This window comes from Carettochelys insculpta, chromosome 1 (genome assembly GCF_033958435.1).
Source record: "Carettochelys insculpta isolate YL-2023 chromosome 1, ASM3395843v1, whole genome shotgun sequence".
NCBI lineage: Eukaryota > Metazoa > Chordata > Testudines > Carettochelyidae > Carettochelys > Carettochelys insculpta.
Genome location: NC_134137.1, coordinates 73,444,608 through 73,467,125, shown reverse-complemented (window position 1 = coordinate 73,467,125; position 22,518 = coordinate 73,444,608). Strand labels below are relative to the sequence as shown.

The following is a 22,518-nucleotide window of genomic DNA, read 5'->3' as shown; positions in this document are numbered from 1 at the left end:
AAAAGGCAAATGAAAAAATAATTATTCACAATACAGAGATAACTAAAAAAATAAATCATATGAAAAGGGCAAGCTCAAAATGCTCAAGTTAAACAAGACACAGTGGATCAAATATCAGCCCTAGTGATGAGAATTTGATGCTGTGATAACTAACTTGGCCCATTTCTTGTGTTCATGATCTGACTTTTATTTGGGATATGGTACACAGCAGGGCAGGAGCCAGCAACCCCTGGCATAAGTGCCGTGAGTAGCACGCAAACCAATTTTCATCGGCACGTAAGACAGGAGCTCAGCCCTGCCCTTCTTCCATGCAGCTGGGAGCTTGCTCAAAGTCATGCTGCCAGTGAAATAACAAAAGACCAGCTAATGCCACCAATCACCACCTAAACATCAAAGCTCTTCATCTTAATTTATTTATTAATGAAGCTGTTGTAAGTAGGACTATTAGTGACATTAAAAAGTATCACCAACCCTCGGGGGCATACATAAAGGTCAATAGGTCAAATTTCGGCACTCCTCCTGAGAAAGGTTGCTGTCCCCTGCAGTAGGGTGATCCTGCATTCCTCTGCTGTGGGTGCGGGTGGAAAGGGGCAAGGGATCTGGATATCAGCACCACAGCTCCTAAAAATGTTCCCACTCCACGGTTCCTAACACAGAATGAAAGAGGGATCATGTGGAGAGCATAGTGACAAAAGCCATTCGTACACATGACTGAGTTTTGAAATGTGTTCTTTTCTTAGAACCTAGGAAAGCTGTGAATATTGCTTGTGTGAGGTACCTCTGCCACATTCACAACTATGGATCAAAGACTTGCTGTGCAAGGCAGGGAGTGTTTCTGTCTACTCTTTATAGTGTATCCTGTCTGTAATCCCTCATCTCTTCCCCTGCAGGTCTTGCTGTTTTATCCTTTTTCATTAGCCATGGGTTTTGGGTTGACAAAGCACATATTTCACTTGAGTACCTGCACCTATGCTGTTGACATAACACTATGTAACTACTGGAGAATTGGTGGTTGACTCTATTACTGAAGTGGAAGGTGAGAAGAGGAAGTTCGGAATTTTAATAGGAGAGGCAAGGCTCTACCGAGCATATAATTTATGGTCTGGATTCTCTCTTGCTTAGCTATGACAATTTGTTTCTATTTTCATGGTATACTGGCTTACCTCAATAGGTAGAGTTTGAATTGTTGTAAAAAGGGATAGGCACATTCTCTCAGGGATTATTGAACAAAGAAACAAAGGAACATTACATATTTGTAAAATCTGCTTTAGAACATCTCTTCTCCTCCTCTCTTACTTACCATTCCAGATGTTTGCTAACAAAGGATTACTCTGAGTTAAATTATTTGCAAGATACAAGCCTGAGAGTTAGCATTCTATAATGGGTGACTCATGGAAAATTATCTCACTAGACATTAGGGTAAGAACATCCTTGTAAAATGAAAGCATTCTTATCTAAAAAGAACCTAAATAGTGATTTTTTCCTTCCTCCAAGAATCTCCTTTAATCAAACACTCAGTGTTGGAGAAAGTCCAGAGAAGTGTGGAGGAGTGTTTCTATTCTTTGTTGTATGATAAGAGCTGGGGTGGTGAGAAGGATTTTTTTTTTTGGTGCGCATAAATATTTGCCATTTATCTGACTGCAACAATACCATGAGAGGAAGGTAGGGATTTCACGGGTTATTGGAAAAACTGAGAATAAGATTTATCTGCTGATTCTAGTCTGATTATTTTAAATCACATATTCAAGATTTGCAGACACATGGGCTACAGTTACATTAGAGAGTTTTGCCTACAAAACACGGGTTTTGACAAAACTCACGGAGTGTTTATATACAAAATGGGTTTTGTCAACAGTGTGTTGACAAAACCCAGCACTTTCACCAGCATTGTTTTGCCTCAAAACTTTGAGGCTTAATGCTGTTGATGAAAGATTTCTATTGATAAAACAGCTGTGTAAGTGCCCCGGAGGCTTCTCTTGACAGACGGGGCATCCACAACAATGGGCAGCCCAGTCTGCTCTGCTTCCCAGTGCCTGTTGTGTCGAGAGAGCAGCCAGGCAGTCCAACTGCTCTGTCGACAGAGAAGGGCGCAGTCCCGATTTGCTTCTGTTTGTACAAGTGATCTGTCAACAGAGGTCAGCTGATAGGAATAAGGGGATTTTGACATTTGCGGGGTCCTTTCAAAAAAGGCCCCGTGTAGATGAGCCGCGTGCGATTGGAACGCTGCATTTTTGAAGTGCCACAGCAAAAGGCATGTTAATGAGGTGCTAAATATTCATTTCAGTGCCTCATTAGTATTCTCTGATTTGGCCATTAGCATGGCCCTTTCGAAATTTTGGCCAAGTGTAGACACAGCCAGAATGTATTGCCATATTCACCAGGGTAAGGGTATCTATACAGCTGCCTGTAAACAAGAACTCAATTTCACACCAAAATGTTGTATGGGAGAGATCTCTGGGATCACCAGATGGTTAGGGTAGACTTCTGGGATGTGTGAGAACCAGGCTCATGTTAGTAGTCAAATCTCCAGACTGAACACTGGACATTCCACCTGAATCCCTCAACTCCTCGGCTATTCTGAGCTGGATCTCTCACGCTCTCTGTTTGTTATGAGAAATTTCCTCCTGGACCTGTATGTTTCCATGAAATGTTCTGCTTTCAACTAACTCCAAAGTGTTTAGCTGAAAAAGTTCCTGACCAAATTACACTGAGAATTGAACTTCCAGCTTTCGTCTAAGCCCCAAATCCCTTCATTCCTAAAGTTTCTGAATGGGTCTAATGGTACCATAAATACATCCATTATTCTGAGGATAACATAATAAACAGAGACTGGATTTGACAACAAATCTCTGTTCTTCTTTGAGGGGTGTCCTGCGCATGCTCAGCTTTAGGTGTCTGTATACCTTGCACTTGCAGGATTTGTAGTAGCTGTGCCTAGGGCGGCCATGCACATGTCAAAACCATCTTGCTTCTCTCTAGGCAGTTACATAGTGCTGTGTAACTCACCATCCCTTGGTTTCTTCTTTGCTGGGTCAATAGGTAAGAAGCTCTAAAGTGTGGGAATGGGTGGTAGTGGAGCACCCACAGGGACAACCGACTCAAAGAACCTCCATTACTGTCTAACACATACCCTTCTCCTCCTCACTCAAGTTAGGGAAGGCAATCCCCTTCGTCAAAACTCATTTTTTATTAATATTTTGATTACATTTGAGACATTAATAACTGAAAGGATGTTATTACGTGTCAAGATTTTGAATGGAGGGTATGGGCCAGTTTAGTATGATCTTTGTCACAGAGGCGAGTTTCAAAGGCCCAGATGGAGGGTGACCAGATATTCCATTTTAAAAGGGACAGTTCTGTACTTAATCCTCTTGCATTTGTCCCTCCTTTTTCTTAAAAATGGTCAAATTGGTTCATGTTTTTTTCTCTCTGCTCCCAGCAGCACAGTTGGGTCCTACTTCTGGCCAGGTCTTTGCTGGCTAGCTTTCTACCCACCAGCTGTGAGCGGAGGGGGTTCAGGGGCTGATGAAAGGGAATGGATGTGCAGGCTGGTGGTTGGGCAAAGCTGCAGTGGCTGGGGCCAACTGCTCCCCACTTCTAGTCTGTCAGTGCACTCTGATGTGTCTGCTCTTGAGCAGCAGCCCCTTCCTCAACCTCCACCCCATTTTCTTGCTACTGTGGCTGGTGAGTGCAGACAGTACATAGCTGGTTATGTGCAGCCTCTGCTGCCAGCCATTGGCCCTTTACATGCTCCCCCTCTCACTGCCTTGTTCCTGCTCTGCCACTTCACTGCTTCAGCCCTACCGCTCCTCCATATCATCCCCTTCCCAGTGGGTGCATCCCACTCCCCGCATTGTGCAGCAAACCAGCCCCTGGGCAGATCATTGAGCTAACCAACAGTCTGGCTAGAAGGCTCCTTCCTTCCCCCACTTCCCCTGGCTCAGCTGACAACCACAAAAAACTCAAGAGTCTCTAGCCCAGGATGCTGGCCAGGAGTAGCCAAGCCCTGCATGTGCCAGAGCCCCACACAAGGCCGGCACAACTAAGTTTCTGGAAGGAAGCCATTTCCAGCCTGTTCATGTCCCAAACCTGCAGGCTGTGCAGCAGCTCCCTGAATAAGGGCACTTAGCACCCTCTTTGCATGTCACTCCTCTTTAAGTCCTGCTCTCCTCTGTCCCCTAGGCACCCTCTCCTCCTGAGACACTTCTCTGGCCAGGTTTACTGAAGACCCTGATGTCAGGTTTTGTGGACCTTGATGCATAATGCATCCTTAGAGCTTAACCTCTTCATGCCCACACTGAAGCCAGGGAACAAGAGGTGGCTTGATTATTATGTCAGTGGCCAGCAGCAGTGTGGAGCTGTTATCTGTCTTTCTGTAGGCAGGAAGGAGCAAGCTGCTTTTAGCCACAAGTGAGGAGGGCGGGCGGGTGGGTGGGTGGGAGGGAAGGGAGAAGAGAGGATCTCTACACACCTCTGCATCTGGAAGCCATTTCCTCCTGCACAGTGCTGAAAGTCTGATAATCACCATGTTCTGGTGCAAACATTCACAGAAGTCTGGGTTGGGGATGAGGGTGGGGACTGTGAACCTGTATGTCCCCGCATATTGCCTTGAGAATATGTGACACCAGGTTCCAGGAGGGTGGGTCCATTCCACAGACCCAGCCAGGTATGGAGGGAAGAAAGCATTGGGCAGGGACGGTGGCTCAGGCCACCCCAGTCTTCATGTGAGAGAGCAGTATGGGAGAGAGTGTGTGTGTGTGTGCGCGTGCGCGCCACCTTTCCCCATGTAAACCTTACCAATAAGGTAAATAAAGAGACTCCAGCTGTAAGTATTTATTTTTAACAGGAGCTCAGTCAATCTGATGTTAATTTGAGTATTCTGCACAGTACCGTTGGCTGTTGAACTCACTTGACTACAAGTAAGTCTAAAGCATGTTCCATATTCAGCACTGGGAAATACAGTCCCACTACCCAAATGGCAGTTACTAACCCACTGAAAGACAATAGAATTAGATGCTTCAACTGCCCTTTATGCCTTTGAAAATTTCCCCTTAAATTTGTAAGTATGATCAGAATACTCCCTTTTGGGTTTATAATTTATGAATCTGAAGCCTTCCCACCATGGGAGTTAAACTTGTTTTAGGCACGTAGATTGGTTATGCTGAGATCCACTTCATTTACTTACTGATGGGATTATTTTCCGTGTTTCATGCTGACAGAAATGCTACAGCGTGCTGTGCTAGTTCGTGCGGAGCTGTTGTTGGTTTGACTTGCTTCATTTTTTGGGGTTTGCTTTTTGTGTATCTTAATTATGACAAATCACAGAGTTTGAGAAGTCAAATTGTTGCATTATTATTTTAAAAGCCAAGAAAGCACCTAGCTCTTAAAAGGACTTTGAAGAAAAAACTGTCAAACTTTTGCCTGTAGAGTGTCATGTCCATGGAGAACATTACGAAAGGTTATTATGGACCTGTATGCAATCTGTGTGCCCCAGAAGGATTGCAGAATGACCTTTTTTTTAACTTCACTGTTCAACTTCCTCATGAAATAACAAGCAGAGACAACGAAAGGAATTTTTTTTTCCAATTTATTTTTATTTCTTGACCCCTAGGTGTGCCACAAAGAATCTTTGTAAAATTCAGCCTTATTTCTTAGTATACTGTACATCAGTGATTGATACAAAAGATTGTCCCTAGCCTCTGTTTGTTAGAGTCTGGAAAACGATGACAGGAAAGGGATCACTCGATGGTTACCTGTTCTCTTCATTCCTTCTGGGGCATCCGGCTTTGACCACTGTCAGAAGACAGAATGCTGGGCTAGATGGACCTTGGGCTGAGCTAATATGGCCATATTTATGTTCTTATCAGGATATGCCCAATATAATGCAGAAAGTCAGATTTCTTTGCCATAATAGTATTCATTTTAAAACATTTTTTATTTTCTCTCAGCGAAGATGTTTGACAATATGGCATTGTTTAGTGGCCCACACTAAGGTGGCTATTTCTGTTTTTTGGAGAAAGATGAAACATTTCTATCTTTGGATGTCTGATCACAAGAGGTTAAGTTATTCATGCATCAGCCTAGGTGCTTTGTCTTTGTTTTTGCTGGTGGATTTTTGAAGAGGGGTGTGTGTGTGTGTGTTGGGCAGCGACGATCTGCCACTTTTGGTGGAGAGGCTATTTTCATCATATTTATACAATTCTTTCATATTCTAGTTGTTGAATATGTGTCTACCATGGGTATCTTTACAATTTTAATAATGATTAAATTGTTATGAACTACATCAATTACATTACCATGAATTACAATGTATTAAAATAATTGCAATCACCTATGAGCTGTATTCAGTAACATCTCAGTTTAAAGACATTGCATCTCACTATAGCTTTCTGATTAACTGTCAGCAATCTGAATTTACATCTGGTTCCCATATGTAGTATTGATGCAACTCAAGAAAAGATACATTTTTCAGTTGCATCTCTCCCACTGATGGCCAGAGATAATTTTTAAGTCTTCTGAAGATGGAGAATGAGTTGTTCTGCAATTCAGGATTATACAGACACAGTGAAGATTATTATAATCTGTAACCCTCTGCAAGCAGAAGGCTTTCAGAGTACAGCAAATAAAAGTGAGACCTCTTTCTTGATGGGTAATAACTAATTTAGACCCCATCATTTTGTGTGTATAGTTGGGATTGTATTTTCCCCTGTGCATTGTTTTGCATTAATCATTAATTTCATGGGCCATTTTGCTGCCCAATTATCCAGTTTTGTGAGATCACTTTGTAACATTAGCAGTTAGCTTTGAACTTAACCGTCTTGAGTAATTTTGCATCACTTTTAAATTTTGCCATCTCACTGCTCCACCGGATTATTTATGAGTATGTGAAACAGTATTCATCCAAACAATCAAGAAAAACAAACAAACAAACCAATCACGTAGTGGTAAGCTTTTGTGGGACAGACCCACTCTTTCTGAAAAAAACCAGAATCTAGCGATAGCTCTAGAATACAAAATCCATAGTAAGGCTTCAACTGTCTATTAATTTATGGTTTTAGATATTTTCTATTGTTCCATTCCTTTTGAAATCCATAGGGATATTCTGTAAAACCCTACAACATTGCAATACAGGAAAGGGGGAAAATCCTTATTATTCATGTGAATTGTAAACTGGCATGCTAAATGAAAATTTGCTAGAATATAGTTAGAGTGAAGGATGACTCTTGATGTGACATGAATGCACATGCAGTCAAAAAGATCTTCAGATTTGTTTGCGGGAAAAACTGTATACTGGCAGAAATCTCAGAAAAAAAATCAAGAAATAGGAACACAATGACTTCACTGTGGTGGACCAAATGAGAAAAGATTGTCACAGCCTCAGAAGTATCTGCACAAGACTAATCTCTCAGTTCACTCTGTATAGATATTTTATAACAGTTGACTTTGCATTACTAGCTGAAGGCATTTGTACATGTGATAAACTGACTGTTCCATTGAAATCATCAGAGTTGCATTACAAGAGAAAACAAAAAAGACTGGAGTGTTCTTACGGTTTCATAATATTAGAAAGCTAAATTTTAGGTCAGTTCCAGAAGGAAGTAAGATGAAGAAGAGTTTAGAGCAGGAGTCAGCAACCCCTAGCATCAGTGTCAACAGTGCACGTAAGCTCATTTTCATCAACATGAGAGGCGGGAGTTCATCCCCACTCCTCCTCCCCCACGCAGACAGGAACATGCTCAAAGCAATGCATCCTGTGCATTAACCAAAGACCAGCTAATGCTACCAACCACCACCTAAATAGTAAATCTCCGCATCTTAATTTATTAATTAAGCTGTTGTAAGTAGAACAATTAGTGATTTTTAAAAGTATCACTGGCACTTGGACCGTACATAGAGGTCAAAAGGTCAAATTTTGGCACTTTGCCTTGGAAAGGTTGCTGAGCCCTGGTTTAGAGAAGCATGGTAAGATCAAACCAGCAAGCTCTGAGACAGGTAAATACAATTTAAAAGCATGTTGTTGCTATCTCAGTGGCAAAGAATTTGGCTAGGTAAGCTCAGACACTGTTTCAAGTACGCTGATCAAGCACATTTCCAGTTTTAGTGAAAAAAATCCATTGGAAGCCAAAATGGAGTATGGTTGCACTCTCCTGTTTCCTGTCATGCACCAAGACCTCCCTTTTCTACAATCTTGCTGAGCTAATTAAAGAGAACTAGACTGAGGGACAGATGGGATACTAAATAACTTACACTATTTATTTACTACAAAAATGCACCGTCCAACTGACTGCAACAAGTCTGTGTCTGGGCAGCTGGAAGAAAGAAATTAGGTCTTGTAGGGCTCCCCAGCTTCTTTGAGTTATGAGAAAAAGGCAAAAGAAGTGAGTGGAGTAATAGAGAGCCAGAAGCCCAGCTCAGGTGTGGGCACTGACCTGTCAGGAATGTGGTGGAGCAGGATATTTATAAGCCTACTGATGTAATCATATTTCATCACATGGGCGCATTCAGTGGTAAAACTTCCATTAACTTTGTGGGACCAGGTCTTCACACCATGTCTTCACTGATATTTGTACAGCAGTTAAGGCAACATCACAGTTGGGAACATCGAGTTCTATTGCCATATGGGCCTTATCCAGATGCCAAGGTATTCATTAGAAGTCATTCAATTGACTTTAAGAGGAGCTGGATTAAGGCACATACATCTTTAGTAAGAAGAAAATAATCTTATTATTATTAAATAGTCAGGGCCTAACCAGGTGATAATATATAAAAACACATTTTCTGGGATTTATTAAAACTCTTACATAGTCGTCATGTGATAACATTTTATATTGGGTCTGGAAACCTTTTTAGTACCCAGTGTGGCTATTGGCCCCAAATATTGGGCTGGGGGTGGGGTGTGCGAGGTGTCTAATGAAAGCTGGTGATGCCCTGAATCTATGTATGCTACTTATATGACTGTATCATGTATGTAGGTCAAGTTGTAGATTTTAGCTCTGTAGCTGTGTTAGAAAACGTTTAAGGCTAACTTCACAATAGGAGGTGTGAACTCAGCCCCAGCCAGGGCATTGGGCTGAATAATCGGGTGGAAACCAGATGCTCAGACACCAAATCCACGTTCCAGATGCCTGGGACATGTCAATGTGATGGAGCCCAATGGTCAAGTGACCTGAACTGAAACAAAGGAACAGGACCATTTCAGAAACTGGAGACTGTCATCTGGAATTCAGCCAATGGCAATTTGCCACAGCAGCCCACCTGAGTCAGGTGGGGTTGGACCCGCAAGGGACTATGGGAAGAAGAAGGGTCTTTGTGCCTAAACACAAGAAACTACAAGAGTGAACAATGGTGTGAATTTAGCAGCATCCACCTTGGATCCTTTCTTTTGGTCCCCAAGGGTCCATGTGCCACCATGTGGACCCCAGCTGGCCAGATCCACAATGTTTTGATAACTGAATCTGTGTAACCTGAAATGAACTTTCAGAGACTTTCAAGAATCAGCTGGCCTGCATCAGTAGTTATGACTGATGTATGTGAAGTATTGCTTTTTGTTAGTAAATCATTAGATATTTAGATCAAAAGAATTGGTGAGTGTGTTGTTTGGGTAAGATCCAAGTATATATTGACCAGGGTCTGGAGCTGGGCACTTTGGAATCTGGAAGAATCTGTGCAGTGTTTGGTGAAACAGGCTTAACAACCTGTCATCTTAAATTGGGGGTTGTTGGTCTGGGCTGGTAGAGCAGCTGAGAAGTCTGTGGGTTTGCTTGTGTGGCTTCTGGCTGTCCAGTGGTGCTGGCAGAGGTGCTGTGGTGGCTGGCTGGATTTGCCTTAGTGAGAAGGAAATCCCAGCCTGTGGTTTTAAGTGGCCCGAATATTAGGCAAAGCTACCCTGGATTGATTTCTCTAGCTGTGCCCAGAAACCCTGCTCTATCACAACAGTCTCCCAAAGGATGTGCAGTGATCACAACTAGCCTGATTTCTTTAAAGAGTAAACTCTGCTAAATACCATAGTGAAAAAAATCTGTATTGGCTAGCGCATGCCTAAATCCCATAGAAGTTTTCTACTCTTGTGATTTTTAGAGATGCTGTGGCAATGGTGGAGCTGTGCTTTGTTTTGGTTTTCTCTTATTTTTAAATCATGACATGATTTAAGCAGGCATGTTCTTTTGATCATGTAAAAGCTAATAGTTGCAGCTTGAATTATTTGTAAGATCTTCTTAAATTAGAGGTACAATGAAAAATGATTGTTAGTGAATTTATTGCCTGTCTGAACTGGACAAGTTTTGTATCCTGACAGCTCATGGTAAAAGAAAATGACACTAGTATGTCACAGTTAATTTGTCCACAGTGTAGCAGGATCTTCAGAATGGTCATCATTGGTACTACATGGCATCTGTTAAAATCTCCGCTAACATGGGTCAAGAGAGTCCTAGCCTTAAGGCTAACATTAGTTGTCATTTCTGATGGCATTAATGATTCCCAGTTACTAGACCTGGTATACTAATCTAAGTTTCAGTGCTCTGGATCTATAGGTGGCCTGTTTTCCAAATTCTCAAAGGACAAGTAATAGATGGAGTGCCACATCAGTAAATTTCCATTAAAAATAAATGTACTAGAGATTGATAAAAATACCATGCTGATCAGAGAACAATTTTTGGCAAAATATATAAATAATCTGCCGACGTCCTTCTCAGAGAAGCCTACTCGTTGTGGAAAATGTTTCCGGAAAATAACTCAAGAAAAAAGTTGGATTGAGGGAAAATCTCCAAAAAATATTATTTCCAAAGTACATCAGTATATTTTTATTAATCACGCAAGTTTTTTAGTTTTTAAATAAATAAATGCAGCTTTGATAGTATTATTAGTATTTTTCCCCTCTGTGAACAGATATAGTGAGATGTTAAGCAACATTTCAGCCTTCTCCTATGGTCTACTTCTTTCATTTGTTTCAAACTCATATTTAACTGTGAAATTAACTTTTTTCAAAGGCTAAGGGAGGTTAGTACAGGCCTTTGAAAAATTATATTAAATACACACTGTATTTACAGATGAAAAATACCTGTTAGATTCTTGACTGCATCCCTCTGCTTGGCAGAATACATTCCTTTATGTAGCAATCCCACAAAGAATGATTATGTAACAGGCAGTACATATAACGCATCTTTCAATAGCGATGAAATAATAAAAACTGAGAGTAAACGCTAAACAACCATGAGAAATAATTCAGGAGACTAGAGAAATCAATTGTAAGCAGTTGAGCCTTATCAGTAGCAGAAACAACAAGCTAATATGGTATGTATCCTTCAGATTTCCTTGACTTCATTGTGTCTTATAGGAAGAAGATTAACGCTTAATGTAAATTGAAAGCTTCTCTATTAATTCTCCGCAATTTGCTTGTCCTTTTTTTAGTCTGTCACCTCTTCCCCTCTTTTTCCAATCTGTGACACCATGCTATCAGTTGTATCCTTTTGTGCTTGAAGTTGCCCTCTTATTTGCTACTTGGGCTTCCAGGAAGAAGAAAATATTTCATAATTAATGTGGGATACTTCAGTCATCCAGCCAAACCAACTTGTATGTGGTGTGGATGTCAGAGGTTTGGGGGTTATTGAAGATGGGAGTGGGGATAAGAAGAAAGAACCAGAATGGAAATAAAATTGTTACAATATTTTTGTAAGGCAGCCTTGAAAAGCATTAGCCAGGACAGCAGTTAGGTGAGTAAGTAAATCGTTGAGTAAAGATTACAAGTAATTCTCTCTGTGTCAAAATCCACATATAGAATATGTGCTGTTATGGTCCTTAGCCATAAAGAGCCATTGTAGAATCTCATAGATGCTGCCCAATGCATCAAGAAGAGAGTAGCACTTGGAAGTATATACTTTCCATTCCTGGCTTTTAAGACCCATATAATTTGTCTCTTCCTGTTTCCTATTCGGTTGTTGCTTGAAGAGACCATGAAGTGGATCTGAATGTTTAAGAAGTTTGATAATCTGCAGTTATAGTCCTGACTTCCAGTTTGTCACTTTGAAGAAGTCTCTCTTGTCATCATCCTTCTCTGTTAAATGGGGCTAATTATACTTTCCCACCTTTGTGCAGGGTTTTGAGATTCTTGAGGAAGTATGTGCAATAAAAGGGCACATATTAAATATCTATGCAATTTATTTTAGCATTGTTCAAGCCTGATAAAACGTTAGGTAACACTTTCACACCAGATGGCAATATTATTCATTAGTCTTCTCCTGAGCATGCTTTTGTTTTGTTTTTGTCTTTTGTCAGAAGCATTTCTGCTAGTGCAGTGGGCAGGTCATTCCCAATGCTGTTGTACATGATGTGTTTAATCGGTGATATCCCTATTCATCTAGGAACATGGTGCAGAGGCAGTTGCTGTTTGCAGATGCTGTCATGTCTCTGAGGAACACTAAAGAAGCCCTGTCTGCCTGCTTTAGTAGAGGTTTGTTGTAGCACTTTATCCAGACAGCTATGCATGCTGTATAGATTTCATACTTCCAGTATATTAGACAACTTACTTGTCAACTGTGGTAAGTTTCACGGTGATGGAAGAGTAACAAGACAAAGTGCCAAACTATATGAAAATCAAATTGCCATACCTTGGACAGGGGGCCTCTCAGCCACCAGCATTCAAGGTCCTTTCATGAACTTAATCCTGCTGTCCTTAAACTGTGGAATTTAAATGCCAGAGGCTCTATTGAGGGTGAATGAACATGTTGGGGATTTATTTCCATTAACACATGGAATACCTTCTAAATAACTGTAAGGTTGTGACAATGCTTCCACCCTCCTTTCTTAAAAAAGACAACTGTCAACGTATTTCTCATGATCCTTAAAGAGCTTTTTCGTTTCTTCTTTGCTTATAAAAGCCCCTAGGGTATTTGAAATGCTTTCTTTGGAAAAGAAAACTGTAGTATTATAAAAGTGATTCTAACTTCTGCAAATAACATGTATATATTTTAAAATATTTTAAATTAAATATAAAGTAATTAACAACCAGACAAAGATTTTGTCCTGACCATTTGATGACCTAGTTTTAGACACTGGTAATGAAACTAAGCATTTGAGTACAAGTGAAAGGGAGAAACTTTCTAAACACTTGCAAAGTGAAATATATTGTCTTTGTCAACTTGATGTACTATATAAGAGTTTAATAAATCAGTGATGATATGCTGTGTTGTCTATGTCAGCACGCTGGTACCATGGATGCTCAGATCTTCACACTGGCTATGTCTACACTAGAAGCATCTGTAGAGAGAAGTATCTGCCAGAAGGGATTTCCCAACAAAACTTCTGTCTATAGACTGCGTCTACACATAAAAGTGGCTTAGTCTTTCAATCTGCTCTGTCAACAGAAAGTGGCCACATGCTCTGGCCACTTTGTTGAGAGAACCAGACCTGAAACCCCAGAAGACAGGGTTGTATGGACTGCAATCCCTTCTGGTACCTCCAGGTAGGTGCACCCTTAAGAGGCCCTCCCAGCCCACGTCCCCTGCCCAAGCAGAGGCTTGCCTACCATGTTGAGGGAAAGCGAAGCTGTTGCAGGGATCCCTAGCCATCTCTGAGCGGCCCAATGCTTTCCTAACTGCTACTATGCCAGAGCAACCCCCGGGCCCATCCTGGACAAATGACCACCTGCTACTGGCTCTGCCAGTGATCCTGATGGGCCTCTTCCACCACCTCTGGGCTACGTCTACACGTGCAGCCAACATCGAAATAGCTTATTTCAATGTTGCAACATCGAAATAGTCTATTTCGATGAATAACGTCTACACGTCCTCCAGGGCCGGCAACGTCGATGTTCAACTTCGACGTTGCTCAGCCCAACATCGAAATAGGCGCAGCAAGGGAACGTCTACACGTCAAAGTAGCACACATCGAAATAGGGATGCCAGGCACAGCTGCAGACAGGGTCACAGGGCGGACTCAACAGCCAGCTCCTCCCTTAAAGGGCCCCTCCCAGACACAGTTGCACTAAACAACACAAGATACACAGAGCTGACAACTGGTTGCAGACCCTGTGCCTGCAGCATAGATCCCCAGCTGCCGCAGAAGCAGCCAGAAGCCCTGGGCTAAGGGCTGCTGCCCACGGTGACCATAGAGCCCTGCAGGGGCTGGAGAGAGAGCATCTCTCAACCCCCCAGCTGATGGCCGCCATGGAGGACCCAGCAATTTCGACGTTGCGGGACGCGGATCGTCTACACGGTCCCTACTTCGACGTTCAACGTCGAAGTAGGGCGCTATTCCTATCTCCTCATGAGGTTAGCGACTTCGACGTCTCGCCGCCTAACGTCGAAGTTAACTTCGAAATAGCGCCCGACGCGTGTAGACGCAACGGGCGCTATTTCGAAGTTGGTGCCGCTACTTCGAAGTAGCATGCACGTGTAGACGCAGCTCTGGAGAGATAAGCCCAACAGCTGGTCCGTGGAGCCCGCCTATAGTGCTCCAGTGCCCCACCTGCCCTCACCCCCTCGGGTGCTCAGGCTGGTCTGGTGGTACACCACCAGCTCTGACTGTGAGACTGGCTGTTCATGGAGCAATGGGATGACCAGCAGTGGAGCCAGAAATTTCTCATGAGGAGGAGACCTTTTTGGAGCTGTGCACCTGGCTCACCCCTGCCCTTTGATGACAGGACACCAAAGTGCAGCCAGCCATCCCCCTCGAGAAGTGGGTCGGCGTTGCTCTGTGGAAGCTGGCTACCCCTGACAGCTACTGCTCCATGGGCAACCAATTCAACACCAGAAGGTGCACTGCAGGGGCTGTACTTATTCAGGTAAGGCGCTCTTGGACTGCAAGCCCTGCATGGGTGAGGGGAGAGGAGAGGGAGGCGGGTGGGGAGAGAGGATGGGGGGAGGCCTGCCCGGATGGAAGTCTCAGGGGGCAGGGTGGGGGTGCGACGGGGGAGGAGTTTGGGAGAAGTCCCATCCTCAGGGGGACCATGCTGTCCCACTTTCACACTGTCCTGTTGCCAGGCAGGACAGCATCCCAGGGCCCAGGGCCCAGGCCTGGTATCCCACACCTGGTCTCTCACACGCAAGTCTGGTCTCCTCCACTTCCATGTAGTGTGGGCCATTAATAAGATTCTGCTCTGGGGGCTCATCCACATCACTGACTTGGACACCAGCATGGACAGCTTTGATGCCCTTGGCTTTCCCAATTGTTTCAGGGTGCTGGACAGGACCCACATCCCCATCTGGGCCCTGGACTACAGTGCCCCATGCTACATTAATCTTAAGTGCGATCACTGTGTCATCATGAAGGCCCTGGTTGACCGCCATGGACAGTTCTTGAACATCTTTGTCAGGTGGTTGGGCCAGACCCATGATGTCAGGGTGTTCCGCAACTCCAGGCTGTGCCAGAGGAAGTAGGCAGGCACCTGCATCCTCTGCTGGGAGTTGGCCATCTGGGATGTGGGCATGCTTCTGTGCATGTTGGGGGATGCAGCCTACCCACTCATGCCCTGACTCATGAGGTCCTACACTAGCCACCTGGACCCCACCCAGGAACTCTTCAATGCCCACGTCATTCAGACACACAACCAGGTTGAGTCTGCCTTTGGGTGCCTGAAGGCCAGATTCCATTGCCTTCTGACACAGCTGGACATGGACGTGCAGAATGTCCCCCACCCTGTGGCCACCTGCTGCACCTTCCACAGTCTGGTGGAGCAGAAGGGGGAGGACTTCCTCCTGGTGTGGGGACCAGGCAGTGGTAGTACCTATGAGCAGCCAGACATGGCCTTCGCTCATCAAGCACACAGAGATCGGATGCATCTCCAGGAGGCTCTATTGGAGATCTTCACCCATGGCCCCCAATGACCCTCTCCAGTTCAGCCTCAAGGGGCACCTTGGGCCTGCAGCCCTAACCCCTCCCCACTAGGACCTCTGTCTTTGCCCACTCAATCCCCACCGAATAAGGACGGACATGGGAGTTGTGGTTCAAAAAACCTTTAATTGAACAAAACATGAATGTGTATAAAATAAACATTGTGAAAAGTAACTATTTACAATGTGTAATGACTACATACAGTGGTGGTGGAGGGGCTTGGGACAGAGGGTGGGGGGCATTTCAACTGGGGGGGGGGACTGGGACATAGGGTGGGGGCATTTCTCCTGGGAGGTAGTGGGGGACCACAAGCCACATTGGCCACAGGATCACCTCCCACCCTAGAGTTGGGGTCCTCACCGGTCCTGGGATGGGGCCAGGAGCATGGGAAGGTACAGGGGTGAGAGGGGTGTGGCAAGGTTGGTTTAAGCAGGGGGAACAGGGAGGCAAGGGGAGGGAGAGAGGCAGGGGTATTTGGGGGGCAGGGGTGCTGGCCATGGCCATTTCCCACTGCAGTGCCTGCAGTACAATTTGGGGCATGGGGTTGGGAGGAGCAGGGCCTGGAGGGGAATCAATGGTGGAAGGGGGAAGGGGAGTGGGGGGGTATGGGCATGGTGGCCCAGGCTGTCCCTTCCTCCAGGACATCTAGGAGGCGATCCACCCAGGCCAGCCACTGGTCTGAGACCTGTCCCTGCTCTCATTGCCACTCCTGTTCCACCTGTAGGCACTGCTCACTGTGAGTTCCTGCACAAGCCATCCTGGCGAGGCCCATGGCACACCCCCTCTACATCCCCCACCCCAGGGTGGGCAAACTATGGGGTACTCACCAGATGGTCCCATGAACAGGTCCAGAGACACCTCTGCCAATGTCATGGCACTGGAGGGGCCTGAGTCCAAAGCTATCATTAGAGTCCCCAGGCTGGACTGGGGGTGGGGTGTGTGTCTGAGGGCAGGTCCTGCAGGGAATCCAGTGAGGGTTCCCAGGTCCTGGGACACTGTCTGCATCAGGAGGGTCTCCCCACTTGTGTCCAGAGTCTCAAGGGTCTTATGGCTGGGGATGCCATCCTTGCCCCTCAGGAGCTGCTCCAACTCCTTATAATAGAGGTATGTGGCTATCTCTCCCCCAGCTTCCCTCGTGCATCCTGGTCATGCACATAACCCTGATGGAGCTCCTTCATCTTGCCCTGAACCTGCTCCAGGGTGGAGGTGGTATGACCACGCTCTGCCAGGGCTCCAGCAAGCTGGGCATACCCTGGGGTGTTTTTGCACTTTGCTGTGAGATTGAGGAGGATGGTCTTCTCACCCCAGATGGCCAATAGGTCCTGAAGCACTGGGTCTGACCATGAGGCGGCCCACTTTTTGGACCCTTGGTGTGCTTCCTGAGATCCCCTCGCCAGCATCATGCGAGGGACCGGGGGGTTTCGGGCAGCCTCTGCCATTATTTTTAAATCTCTGAGGTGTACACTGCAGGGGCATGGTGCCAACAGTATGCTGCCAGGCTGCACACATACCCTCATCTTCCTTCATAGGGTTTCTGGGGGTCCCTGTGCCTTTAAAAGCAGCCAGAGGGAAAGAGCAAAGAGGTTTGTTTGTGGTGGAGGGGCTGTAGCTGGCAGGCACCATGGAGGACTCCTCTGTTGACAAAAGGGCCCAGGGAGCATCTACACAGCTTTTTTGGTAACAGGAAACTATAAACAAGGGCTTTATTCCTGAATACAGAAAAGCACAATGCTGCTGATGGAAATTCTGGGTTTTATCAACAGTCTGTCAACAAAGTGCATTTTGAGTATGGATACTCCCTGTTTCTTTGCGACAAAAGCTTGGCTTGTCAGAAACGCCCTCTCATGTCATAGGGACTGCATAGTCATATAGGGTAGGTCTACACAGCAAAGTTATTCCAGTAATAGTTTATTTTGGAGTTATTATTGCATAATAAGCTTGACCAGAATAATGCATCTACGCTACAGGGAAGTTGTGGAATAAGCAAAACTTATTCCTAAATAGTGTGTCTACACACAATACAGCCTATTTCAGATTAGGGACCCTGGAGGCACTTCTTCCATGGCTCTAATCTGAAATACTATGTCTACACTGTACGGCCGTTTCTACATAGGCCACTTTCTTTGAAAATGGCATGGTAATACACGGCCTAAAATATGCTAATGAGGTACATATGCAAATTCCCTGCACCTCATTAGCATACAGTCACATGGTTTGGAATCTAGAAGACGGTTATTCTGGACTCCAAAACGCCATGTGGAACCGTGGCCCCTGGGGGAGCTTCTGAAAGGTATTCCTTCTTCTGGAGACCCCTTCTTCCTGAAAATTTTTGGGAAGAAGGGGCCTCCGGAAGAAGAACTTCCTTCCAGAAGCCCCCCTGGGGGACGCGCTTCTAAATGGCATTTTGGAGTCCAGAAGAACGGTCTTCCGGACTCCAAATCATATGACCATAAGCTAATGAGGCATGGGAAATTTGCATCTGCACCTCATTAGCATATTTCGGGCCATGTATTACCATGACACTTTAAAAGAAAGTGGCCTGTGTAGAAACAGCCTAGAATTATTTCAGAATATGCTATTTCAGAATAGTTTATTTCAAAATTGCTCCTATTCCCTATCTACACAGTCCCTAATCCCAAATATCTAGTTCAGAATAAAGGCTAGTCCTCAAACAATAAAGTTTACCAAATTTGAAATAAGATGTATTTCTTACTGTATTTCGAAATTATTTTGAAATAGTGGTTGTGTTGTGTAGATGCCTGCAAAGTTATTTTGAAATAACGACCATTATTCTTGAATAACTTTGTTGTGTAGACATACCCACAGGCTACATCTACACTGCAGTGATCTCTTGACAGACAATACTGTCAGAAGAGATCTTCCAAGAAAACTTACATTGACAGCTCACATACACACATGAAAGTGGATCAAAAGAGCAATCTGCTTTGTTGACAGAGAGTGGCCTGACTGCCCAACTGCTTTTTTGACAGAACAGCCAACCGGAAGCTCAGCAAACAAGGCTGCCTGTTGACCCAGAAGCCATATCCGTTGATGGAAGGCCTCCTGGAGCATCTACACAGAGTTTTTGTCACCAGAAATTGTTGAAAAAGGCTTTATTCCTCATGGTGGAAAGGTAGAATGCTGTTGGCAAAAGTGCTGAGTTTTGTCGACAGACTGTCAACAAAATGCATTTTGCATGTAGATGCACTGCTAGTTTTGTTGATAAAACCCCAGTTTTGTTAACAAAACTCTCTAGTGTAGACATAGCCATAGAGTGTAGACAGACAGTGGATTTCAATACAAGCAGGGTAAATTAACGTGCGGAGTGTTCTTCTTACCCTTGCTACTTGGGACATTCAGTACATAAAACCACATTTAGTTATTTAAAAATAAAGTGCAGGTCACCTTTGTTTCACTTGTAAAAAATGAGATGATTTTTCTCATTTTGACGTGGCTAGCATTGAGAAACAAAGAAATATCTATATGGGTTTACTCAGAACTTCTAAAATAGAATAATAACACATATATCATGTAAAATGAATATGGTGCTTCTAATTGTAGCTCTATATCAAAAGCACAAAAATACGATCACTTGTTCTCCTTGGAATTATGACTCTGGGTACTTGTTGTGCTCTGTGCATCTGTTACATGACAGGTTGTTAATGATGTGCATGTTCATTAGCAGTAAAGTGCCTCCTGTGTGTTGTACTTCTCAAATTACCCTTGCTATCCTCTGCCTCTTCTGCCGCTGAGGACTTTTAGGATTGTTCTTTGTCTGAACCCCCCCACCCTGACCTTACTGCCATAGGTGACCATGCTCTCTGGTCCTTGGAACACACAAGCCCACTCACCATGACGAGGTGACAATCTGCCTCAGGAGAATCCTCAAATATCTCTTGGGAGGATAGGCACACGAACACCAGAGTCCTGGAAGAGTTGAACATAAGCGGCATTGAAGCCATTATCATTCACCAACAACTTTGTTGGACTGATCATGTCGTTCAGACATCTGATTAACACCTTCTGAAAGACATTCTGTTTTCTGAATTGAAGGAAGGATAGAGGAGCACTGGGGACCAAAGGAAGTGCTGAAGGCACACATGGAAAATTGTTGACACTTGGGAGAACCTTGCCCAGGACCTTCCACAGCAGTAATCCATGAGGGGATGGCACAATTTGAGAGGTCCTTCCACAGTACAGGCAAGGAGTAGAGGAGAAGAAGAAAAGAACATCAAAAACTGCCCCACACCCCTCCAACAGTTACCAATACCTTCCCCTTCTGTGATAAGACCTGCGGCTCCAGAATCAGGCTGATCAGCCATCAATGGATTCACAAATAGCAGGGTAACATGAAGACATCCTACTCGCTATCAAGTGACCACCAAGACTTCTCAGATCTACCTTCTGAAATCCCTACTGATGCATTTTTAGTATATTTCTCTAGACTGGGTCCACTTCAAGTTCCAAATACTGATTAATTGCTGCTTTCTGACATTGGAGACCCTTATCCATTTTTTTCAGGAACCATGCAAGAATGTTCTTTCTGCCATTTCATCCCGGGTGTTAACTACACCGATGATAGTCAGACCAAGTAATTTCGGTTATCGGTTATTAAATGTTGCTAAATATCACTTTTCTTAGACATGGACTTCAAGCTACCAGTGTTGCCCTACCAAAATGTCCTTGACATGTGAAATATTTCAGTGTATGTTTGTACTTATAGCTCAGCTCAAACTCTGTCCATTTTTATTAGGATTTTGATTCAAATACAGTGAGGATGAATTTGGATCTCTGGAAATTAATGGTAAAATCCAAGCACGCCATCTACTCTTGAGCTTCAACTGTCATTGCTTACAGTCTAGCTTCAGCCCTTTTTATTTCACTGAAATAGCCCCCTCCAAAGTCACAAATGGTATTCCCTCTAATTTTTTCCATCCATGCATGTAATAAATTTTGTTATGTGCACCAGGCATCTACATGTGTGCTATACGAATAGAAACAAATGCTACCCACTGTGGTGGGCTGTGGGTGCTCTGCTAATCAGCTGGGTGGTACCTGAATCTCTCCTGGGCAAGCTTTCCAAGTGCTCAGCTTACAGAGAACACTGGTCATAGGTGACCTATTCTGACCTAAATCAAGAGAGCAATTCAGTTATTTAATTAATCTTGATTTGCCTGGTCCCTTTGACCATGATGATTGTGGTCAGTTCTACCCTCGTGTTTGGACTGTACTAGATCTCCTCATGACTTGCTGGCCACTTCAAAGTCTGCCAGAGCAGATCCTCATTACCCCTTCTCCCACCATTTGTGCAATACCGAGTGACCTTGCTGTTACTCTGTCTTTAATTTAACTGCTGTCTCTGATAAAAGAGTGAAACAAATATTGAGAGGGGGAAAAAGTAGTTAAAATTATTAGGAAAGAATTGGTTTGCAAATAATGTATTTTGCTAGAAAATAAATTATTTTGACAGAATTACAAAATTAATGATGAAATATAGATGTAATATAAATTGAATTTTAATAAACCTTTGAATAACAGGTATTATGAAATCATACTTGAAATATTAATTCAGATTAATAGGAACACTCTGCTATTGGCTGTAACCTGGTTGAAGGAATGCAAATGGATAGTATTAACGTATCAAGCAATGTATGCATGTGGGGGAAGATATCTCGGGATCTGTTTCGTTTCAAAAATAGTTAAACTATAAAAAGAGGCAGTATGCTGTAGGGAATGATTTTGTGATGGAAGTTTACAAGAGCAAGATCAATTTGCTTGACTAAGCAAGAAGAAAGTATTGCATAATAACTGCAACTGTGTGTTGCTTTAAAGACCAAGAGTGAAATCCTGGAATTTTTTCAATGACTTCACTTGAGCAAGGATTTCACCCCAAGGAGAGATAAGAAGCTTTTGTGGTGATGTAAGGGATATAACTAAGACTGTGTAAAAAGAACAGGTAGGTCAAATATTAAGGAAAGTTGGGTTATAGAATAGTCTCTCAAGGAAAATCTTTATTACTGTGTTACAAGCTGTACCATCAATTGTTAGGGCCCTGCCAAATTCATTTAAATCTGAAATTTCAGAGGATTTTAATTGTAGGGTTTCCGACTGAAAAAAGAGTTGGGGGTGGAGGTTGAAAAGTTATTGTACAGGGGTTGTGATATTGTTTCCCTTACTTTTGATTAGCTGCTGGCAGCAGTATTGCCTTCAGAGCTGGGCATATGGACAGTGGCGGCTGCTGGCCAGGAGAATAGCTCTGAAGGGAGAACTTTGGCCAGCAGCTATGGAGAAGGAAGATGGCATGAGCTGGGTGCTTAGTCGGCAAGTGACCCTCTTTGGCTGCCCAGCTCTGAACACAGCAGTACAAAAGTCAGGGTGGTATGGGTATGGTGTTGCCACCCTTACTGCTTCTGGTGGGGTTCTGTAACCTGGCCAATGTTCACTCTTCAGTTGCCCAGTCTGAAGGAAATGCAGAAGTATATGGGGCAATATCACGACCCTCCTAAAATAACCTCTTGAGCCTCCCTTTTCGGTTATAACCTCCAATTTGAGAAACACTGGCCTCCCCCATGACATCCACACAGTATGGGGTAAAAGCATACAAAAAGGTCAGAGTTCATGGGATGACACCAGATTTCATGGTCTTTGACACATTTTGTGTGGCTGTCAATTTAGTGGGGTCCTACCTATTGT

General features: G+C 43.9%; 1 long non-coding RNA gene across 1 annotated transcript in view; it reads right to left on the bottom strand.

Annotated features, from left to right (window-relative positions):
* The window catches only part of LOC142005311 (uncharacterized), a 117,288-nt gene that overhangs the window by 48,536 nt on the left and 46,234 nt on the right, over positions 1-22,518 (bottom strand). The window contains exon 2 of the long non-coding RNA XR_012643091.1: positions 19,677-19,752. This is a non-coding gene — a long non-coding RNA (uncharacterized LOC142005311). The remainder of the gene's footprint in view (positions 1-19,676; positions 19,753-22,518) is intronic.